The sequence below is a fragment of the Carassius auratus genome, chromosome 13 (assembly GCF_003368295.1).
Source record: "Carassius auratus strain Wakin chromosome 13, ASM336829v1, whole genome shotgun sequence".
In the NCBI taxonomy this organism is placed as follows: Eukaryota; Metazoa; Chordata; class Actinopteri; order Cypriniformes; family Cyprinidae; genus Carassius; species Carassius auratus.
This window is the reverse complement of record NC_039255.1, coordinates 12626508-12635780: the sequence shown is the minus strand read 5'-3', so window position 1 is coordinate 12635780 and position 9273 is coordinate 12626508. Positions and strand designations below refer to the sequence as shown.

At 37.0% G+C, this 9273-nt stretch overlaps 1 pseudogene; it reads left to right on the top strand.

Annotated features, from left to right (window-relative positions):
• Window positions 1–62: 62 nt before the first annotated feature.
• LOC113112712 (sperm flagellar protein 1-like) lies at window positions 63–9273 on the top strand (annotated as a pseudogene).

The following is a 9273-nucleotide window of genomic DNA, read 5'->3' as shown; positions in this document are numbered from 1 at the left end:
CGTCCTGTATTTTCGTTGCCTAGTAACGATTCAAACAACCATACTAATACCTGTACCTCCGAGATAACGTTAGTTGCGGGTTTTAGTCACGCAGAACCTTGATTAAAATTATGGACGGGCTTAAACAGTTAAACGAAGAAGCTTTGCAAGACCTCTACGCGTGGATAGACAAGATACCGCTCTCCAGACCCAAACGGAATATTACTAGAGATTTTAGCGATGGAGGTATTTCATTCCTTCAAAAAACAAATTAAACCCGCTAACCTAGCTAATTAACTATGTATGATGTTTGTTGACATTTTTAGAAGTGTTGCCCTGCATTTGACTAGATAAATATATTTAGAATAGATTAAAGGAATATAATAAGAATGCTTGTTTTACTTATAACAATTTAATTAGCTATATAGTATTTTATTCAGTTCAGTATTGTCAGTGAGTATTTGAACGGTTTCCATAAGCAGTTATGGCCGCAGAAGTAGTGAAGCATTTCTTCCCTAAACTGGTGGATCTGCACAACTACACGGCCGCGCATTCCACGCAACAGAAGCTGAGTAACTGGAGCACCCTGAACAGGCAAGTATATTTATTTGTTCTCCACGCAGAGAGTAATGCAAACACCGCATTGCTTATCAGACCCCTGAGTACCGCTTGACACATTCCCTGGAGGATTGCAGGAATGTGACATGACACCTCAGCAACAACACTGGGATCTCCAGTTGAACTTTTAACACTGGCTGGTTCTAAAAGTGAGTTGCCTACCGAGACAGCATATCTGGGCATCATATGTAGAGCTAGAGGGGGAATAGACAGCAGTTTTCCTATTAAGTGTGGAGTGCTTTTTAAGATAGATGGATGCACTTTATTGGGCTTCAAAATCTCGACACCTGTTTACTGCCATTATAAAGATTGAAAGAGCCGCCTTAGTCAAAGAATTAATTCTGTAAAGATGAACATCCTTCCGCGTTATCTTTATTTATTTCAAGAAATTTCTTCAAAACAATGTTCTGAATTGGATAAGATAATTTCCAGATATATTTGGCAAGGGAAAAAACCCAGGATTAAATTTAAAACATTACAGCTCACAACAGAGGAAGGTGGTATGGCATTGTCTCATTTTAGGAACTATTTTCATTCAGCCCAAAGTAAACCTTTAATTAACATATGTAATACAAAATATCATGCTAGGTGGAAAGATATTGAACTTTCAATAATAAATGACCCCCCAATTCAGGCACTATTAACACATAATTACTTGGGAAGATTTATAGATAAGGTGCAAAATCTATGGATTAAAGCCCAGTTTAAAAAAAAAAATTATATGATAAGAGAAGAATATAAACTGAACCACAAATAATTCAATGGTGTGCTTATGATCCTGAATTCAAACCTAATAGAATGGATCATAGATTCAAGTGTTGGATCTCAAAGGGAATAACAACATTCTATTCCCTTACAGAAAAGGGACACCTAAAAGATTTAGAAAACTTAAAGAAAGAACATTGCCTTGAGAAATCAGATTTTTATAGATACCTCCAAATACGTCATCATTTTAAACATAATATTAAAAATTAAACGGACTTAGATGACCCAATATTTAGAATATTCATGGGTGCCTACCAGAACGATTTAAATAAGGGTGATATATCTAGATTTTATAAAGGCCTCAGAACAAAAATAAATAATTCCACAGAGTATATTAGAGAAAAATGGGAAAAAGAAGGTAATTTGTCAATATCAAAGGAGGAGTGGCTTGAGATGTGTAAATTCCCCTGGAAATGCACTTATTCTCATACAGTACAGACCAAAAGTTTGGACACACCTCATTCAAAGAGTTTTTTTTTTATTTTCATGACTATGAAAATTGTAGATTCACACTGATGGCATCAAAACTATGAATTAACACATGTGGAATTATATATTGAATTATATACATTACAAAAAAAGTGTGAAACAACTGAAAATATGTCATATTGTAGGTTCTTCAAAGTAGCCACCTTTTGCTTTGATTACTGCTTTGCACACTCTTGGCATTCTCTTGATGAGCTTCAAGAGGTAGTCACCTGAAATGGTCTTCCAACAGTCTTGAAGGAGTTCCCCGATAGGTGCTTAACACTTGTTGGCCCTTTCGCCTTCATTCTGCGGTCCAGCTCACCCCAAACCATCTCGATTGGGTTCAGGTCCGGTGACTGTGGAGGCCAGGTTATCTGGCGCAGCACCCCATCACTCTCCTTCTTGGTCAAATAGCCCTTGATGCCTTCAGTGTGACTCTACAATTTTCATAGTCATGAAAATAAAGAAAACTCTTTGAATGGGAAGGTGTGTCCAAACTTTTGGTCTGTACTGTATATGGCAGGAGTTCGGGTGGAAGTGGCTTGTCCGATTTTTTATTACCCCGAAACAGAAAGCACATATTGAAGGGGGACACACCAAATGTTGGAGACAGTGTGGGATCCAGGAAGCCAGTCACTGGCACATATTCTGGGAGTGCCCAGTGATAAAACCTTTCTGGGCAGAGCTTCATAAAGCATTACAAAAACATTCTTAACACTACCATTCCCTTGAACTTTTTACACAATGTTTTTAGGAAATGTGTATTTAAAGGCAAGATGGCAGGATGAATATCTATTTGGCATTTTAACATCTGCTGGTAAAAAAAGCATTAACAAGGTGTTGGTTGCTTCCTGAACCCCCCACAAATACGAGAGTGGATGGACATAGTAAATGATATATATTTTATGGAAAGAATCACTTTTTCCCTCCGTCTTCAGAAAAATATGTTCATTAAATTCTGGTCCAAGTTGGTGGAATATGTAAGGCCGTTATGACCAGACTTTGTGGAGGTATGGAGCAAATTACTCTTTAAATTAAGAATGTCATTGTAATCTTCCCTGTAACTCTTCCCTATTACAAATTGGAAACTATAGAGTGATTTCTTCCATATTCTCTACCATGGACTAAGAACTCATAATTAACACCCTCAACATATATTTGGAACATTTACTATACATTTGCCCTCACCCAAGTTGTAAAACTTTTGTTATTATTGTTATTATTTTATTGTTATTATTGTTATTATTATTAGGTTTTTGTATGTGTAATTTTGTTTGTTTTTATATGTTTTAGTTTACTGTTGTATTATGTTAAAAGAGACAATTGAACAGTAAGAAAATGCAACTACTTCTTGAATTGAAATAAATGATGTTGTCTATGTTGGAAGATTGGAAGAGCCAGGACATTTTTTTTTATGTAACTCAGATTCCTGTCTTTTATGTTTGTCTAGAATTGGATAACAAACAACTCCTTCATGTTCTAATTTCAGAAAAGTTTTCTCTAAGCTGAATTTCCATGTACCCGAGGAGACGATGAAAAAATTGTAGTCAGCACAGCGGGCTGCATCGAACTAGTCCTTTGCTCTCTGAGAGAGAAGATAGAGGAAAAACAAGCAGGAAAACAATTAGATGGCACTCAGGTGGGTCTGTGTGTGTATTTGCATTTGCATAGCTACAGGATCTTTCTTGTCATACCACTTCCTCTTTCTTTACAATGGTTAAATGAACAGTAGTCTAACCCTGACTTAATCTTTTTTATAGGACTTGGAATATTACAGTACTATAAATGGACAACCCAGATCAGGTAAATACTGTAAAACAGAAATGTGGATTTAGCTTCCCATTGTTTATAAGCTACAGTAGGGCAATGAAGGTCATCTTTAATGAGGCCATGACCCAGTAGCGGCTGGGGGAGAGCCTGGTGAAGACCCACGGGGCTGTGGTCTGCTGTAGAAGAATACGCATTGACTCTGGCTTTGGGTCTAGGTTTATTAAAGGGATAGTTCACCCAAAAATGAAAATAACTCCATGATTTAGTCACACTCAAGCCATCCTAAGAGTATATGACTTTCCTTTCTTCTGTCACACAAATACAATCCTATTTATATTAAAAAAAGTGTTGAGCGAGTGGTGTTCCAGTGATGACGTAGGCGTAAACTCTGGTGAGAAGTGAACACGTGAGCGCAGTAAAAGAGCAAAACAAAACACTGATCACATATTAGAAGTACAAAATAAGGATTTGTAAAGAAAAAATGTCGGATGATTTCAATATAACCCAAAAGTAGACTAGTTTTCCTTTGCTTTGAACAAAACTTGGTTCTCGTGAGACTATGATATTCTCACTGGAGCGTATGCTACGCCTATGTTATCTGCTGGAATGCCTCTTACTTGTATGCGTTTACAACAGTTAGTGGAGGCTAGAAATTGTGGTTTTTAAAGGGGGGGTGAAATGCTCGTTTTCACTCAATATCCTGTTAATCTTGAGTACATATAGAGTAGTACTGCATCCTTCATAAATCCAAAAAGTCTTTAGTTTTATTATATTCATAAGAGAAAGATAGTCTGTACCGATTTTTCCCAGAAAAACATGACCGGCTGGAGGCGTGACGTGTGGGCGGAGCTAAAGAATCACGAGCGCGAATAGGCTTTTGCGTTGAGAGCATGTGGAAGCTGTGACATTACTGGGAGGGAAAACCCATCATCCAAAACAAACCATGGCTAACAGTCAGATTCAGCCGTTTATTTATGATCCAGAATCAGATCCAGAGGCTGAAACTGAACGAAAGCAGCAGCAGCAACGACTCGCTCCGAGCGGCGCTCGAACCCGGGTCTTCGGCATGGGAGGGGACGCACTAACAAGGAGGCAGAGATATTTGAAGCAGTTTTACTCACCGCCTGCGGTTCCAACACACGATCGTGACCCTTTTTCGTTGGGATTGCATCATCCTTAAGAAATAAACGATACGCAAATCCGTCGTCAAACTGGGCCTTGTTTGTAGAACAAGCATCTTCGTAATGCAGGGAACAAACACAAACACTTGCACAACTCCGTTGATGCTCTGTAAAAATAAACTCCATCCACTGGTCCCTTAATGCTGTTTCTCTTTTGGTAATCTGTGCAGGGTTGTCTTGCCCTGGCAACCAAAAACACACTCCTTTTGTGACAGTTTTTGGGAGGTAAACTGTCTCTTTCAGCTTGTGTGTTTTCTTTTTAAAATGTCATTTTAAAATGAAAATGATCCTTGTCTACACTTGCGTTTTCACTGTGTTTCAGAAATGATCTCAGTCCACACAACTGAAAAAACTCATGTCACATGACTATTCATGCAGATGCAACAATGAGCATGATGTTATTATTTACATGATCATCAATGATACGCAGAGTGAATGTTGGCAGCCACTACAACATTTCTCAGTTTTAGTCCGTTTACACTGAAACGCAACCCCAGAGTTTTCAAAACTAAAAAGGGGTCTGCAGCGTTTTGGAAAGTCTCAGTTTTCGAGGGTCGAAATCACCGGAGTAGTGTAAACAACAGGCATAACTTTAGCAAACGTTATGTGTTTTAAAACAAAAAATGCACTAGTGTAAACATAGCCTTTGACATGTACAGTAGACACAAAGACAAAGATCTACATCATTACTGGTACAAAACATAAACACAATTGACACATCATCTTTACACAGGAAGGAAATGAATGAATCTAATTTTGAACAGCTTTTATTACATACTCAAAATGATTCACAGTGCTAGCCTCAATAACTACCCACACAAATGAAATCAGAAGAAGAAGATAGTAGCCATGTAGCAGAATTCCCACAGCAGAACAACTGTTGTCTGTCAAGGGTGAAGATATAAACTAGATTTGTGATGGCTGTCTCCTCATATGAATTTGTGGTGATTCTTGTTAATGCTAGTAAGAATGGTAATATAATTAAACTGCCTAGTCAGCTCATCAGCTGTATCTGAATTCTTGGAAATGTGACACCATTAGATTTTAAGGAAGCTTAGTATTCATGAGATCTGTGGTCAAAGATAGACTGATTGTCACAGTACTCAGAAAACACTGCCCTTGCCTCAATTACTGTAACCTAAAATAGCAAATTAAGTGTTGCAAGTATAAAGGATGCCCTTTTATGTACAAAGAGGATGAGTTTCCTTTGTGTGTTCTGATGGTCATTTGATGATCTTTTGATGGTCATTTGAGGTTTTGTGTCACACCTTCTGGTTAGTTCACGCAAAAGCAACATTCCTGTCATCATTTACTCACTTTATATGCTATATGATTTTATTTCTTCTCGGGATACAAATGAAGATATTTTGAAGAATGTTTCAACTGCTTTTGCCCATACAATGAACAAAACCCCAATGGATCGCACAAAATGTCATTGTTTGGACAAAAAAATAAAATGCACATTAAAAATCAATGGCTTCATCCAAAAGCTAAGGCAGCTGACTTTTTACCTTGATGCCTTTATCAGGCTATGACATTGCTTGCAATGTTTGCGCATAAAGGTATCTCCTGAAAAAGACCTCTTTACCACCAACCACCATTTTGTGTGCTTCTGTTAAAATTTTAGCTTGAACTGTTTTTCTCTATGCATATTAAAATAGACTTACAAAAGCTGTGTTTGAAAAAAAAAAATGCACTGCATTTTCAGCACTCTTAACATTACATAGAAGGGGTCCAGATAGGTAATTTCTTTCCATTTCCCATACCTTTACTCTCCATTTCCCATACCTCACCATCATGAAATCTTAATTGTGACATAATTTGGTTTCAGGTCCAACTCCCTCTTTTCGTGATAGAAAAGGTCTCGCGTCCATCAACTCATTCACCAGATAGCCCTTATCACTTCCAACAGGCTCAAATTTGGCTAAAAGCCCTTTTCACCCATAGAAAACACAAGCAAACAGTAGATTATTGAGTCTATTATGAGACCAGAGAGGCTAGATGGTTTCTGATATATCATGTTATCGAAGTGCAGAGCATTTCTATTAAGGAAACAGGAGTCCTGTGCTTTTTACTTTTATTTTCCCTGTATAGGTGATGTTCAATTTTAAGTTGTTATTTTATGTGTTAATGGAATGTTTATAAGGTGAAGCACAGCTGGTGTTGATGATTCAGAGCTCAGAGCCAAATAAAACACTCCCGCTCCGTAGTCACAGTCTGGTGCCGTCAATGCTCTTTTTTGACCTTATTGTGTTTAATGGGTTCAAATGGAGTCTAATTAGTTTAGCCTTCCTGGCTAAGCAATTCTCATGAGCTTAAACATCTTAAAGTATGGGGGAGTACCACTTAGCTAGAGGAAATTGATTCAGGTTATCGTGAGGGTAAAGTCTCAGTGCCCAAACTTAGCCTGGAGGGATCCTGAATGCACTGTCGCTGTCGCCTAAGACACATTTGTACATTAGCATGTTTACCTGTCTGTGAAAGCCATTTGTTTGAAAATTATTACAATATATATTTTTTAAATCTCTTTATCCCTTTCTCTGTTTGCCCAACTTTCTGATATTTCTGATTCTAGTTATTGAGGCCACTCACACCAATCCAGCCACTGTGAAGAAGATAGGCAATGTAAGGTAAAGAGTGATTAATTGTGATGTGAAATGAACTTTCTGAGGTTCATGAAGTCTTTTATGTAGGCCTATGGAAAAAAATATACATTTTTAATGGACTTTTTGGAAATCTTGTGTAGTCCTGCTGTAGCCTTGGGACCAAATGTGGATCCAGCTGTCCGTTTGCTCTTGGAGGAAAAGGAGCAAGCCATTTTGGCTTTACAGGAGACTGTTGAGGTAAGGTTTTGATGCTAAAATACTTTTTCCTTTAACAATTTAACATGCAGAGACAAATTTATTGGTTGAGTTCCCATAAAGTGTAAGCACCGTTGCTATCTGATGTTTTCTGCATTGCATTTCAGTCATTCAGTATTCAGTCATTATTTTTACAATTTCAAAACACTGCACCTTTAAAATTGGCATGTAATTAAATCTTCTGTTTTATAAATGCATTGTTATTTATCTTATTGTGAACAATTCTTTAATGCATGTTATTTTGTATTATTTTGTAATAATACAAAAATACAATTCTTTTGTAGTAAAACAAAATATCAACACTCAAATCTTTTTTGTGAAACGACAGCCTTCTCTCATGGATGAATGCCGGATATTTCCAATCATTTAGTCCATTTAGAGTAAATCTCCTGCAAGCTTGCATTAATCTACATCAACAACAATCAATAGTACCATGTCCCCATCCTACATCTTTTTTTTCTTATAATGTGTTACACTCGGATGTACATCACAATACAGAACAAATGCTCTGTTGATTCTTCTGTTTAATTGTGACTGTAATGTGCCTAAAAATTTGTATAAATTCATTCCAATTTTTTTTTCTTTTGCATGAGATCTTTTAAAAATGCAGATGTTTTTTAAAAATGTGATTGTGAATGTGTTTAAAACCTTTAGCAAAAAATGCCAGCTGGTGAGAGAGAGATGCATTTGTGTCACAAAAGGAAATTGGTCTTCCTGTGCTTTTCTTTCTGGAAATGGTCAAGGGTTGCGGGTCACATTCTCTGACATGTTTCCTGTTACTCTTGCAAATGTGGTTAAAAAAATTGCAAGGTTGTCAAATGAGTCACTGTGAGTTCAGCAGCTGTGATATTTGTCACTTGACGGTCAGTAAAACAATTTTAAGGTTCCAGTAATATATTTAGATGCTTGAAGATTAATCATTTTAACAGTTTGCATTTCAATTCAAAGAAAAAGATAATCAGAAACTGGACTATTTTAACTGATCTGCATCAAATAGTCCTCAAAGTTTCTATGGAAGGAAATGCTACAGGATGATTGTGACAGAAAACTTTATTTTGTTATTTTGTGCCCCTGTAAAGCCCTTGGTTTGCATGTATTATACCATAAACTTAAAACCGCTGTTGAAAATCACATATCACATACAGTAAATATTTTACTTTTACAGATTTTACAGATTAAGGTAGACCGATTGGAGCATCTTGTGCATCTTAAGGATCTACGCATCGAGGACTTGACAAAGCACTTAGAGCGATATAAGGCACATAACTCATGATCTCATTATTAAAATACAGAGTCATCATCAGGAATTTTATTTCAGGAAGTACATACTATATGCACTTAAGAACCTTAATAAACTCTTACAGAGAGCTGGTCTATTGTCCATATGAAATCATCTAATTTTCCTCACCTGTTTTCTGACCTGTGATAGTTGACACTCTGAATAGAAGCACTGATGCCAATAATATATTATATCAGCTGAGACCATCTACAGCAGTGTATTCCTTACACTGGAGCCCACCAGACTTTGGCAGTAAAGTCTTTATTCCTGGGGACATTTCATAATTTCTGCGGATGGTTTAGTTTACACCGAACAGTAAATGCAATTACTATGACAGTGTTTTCATTTCATG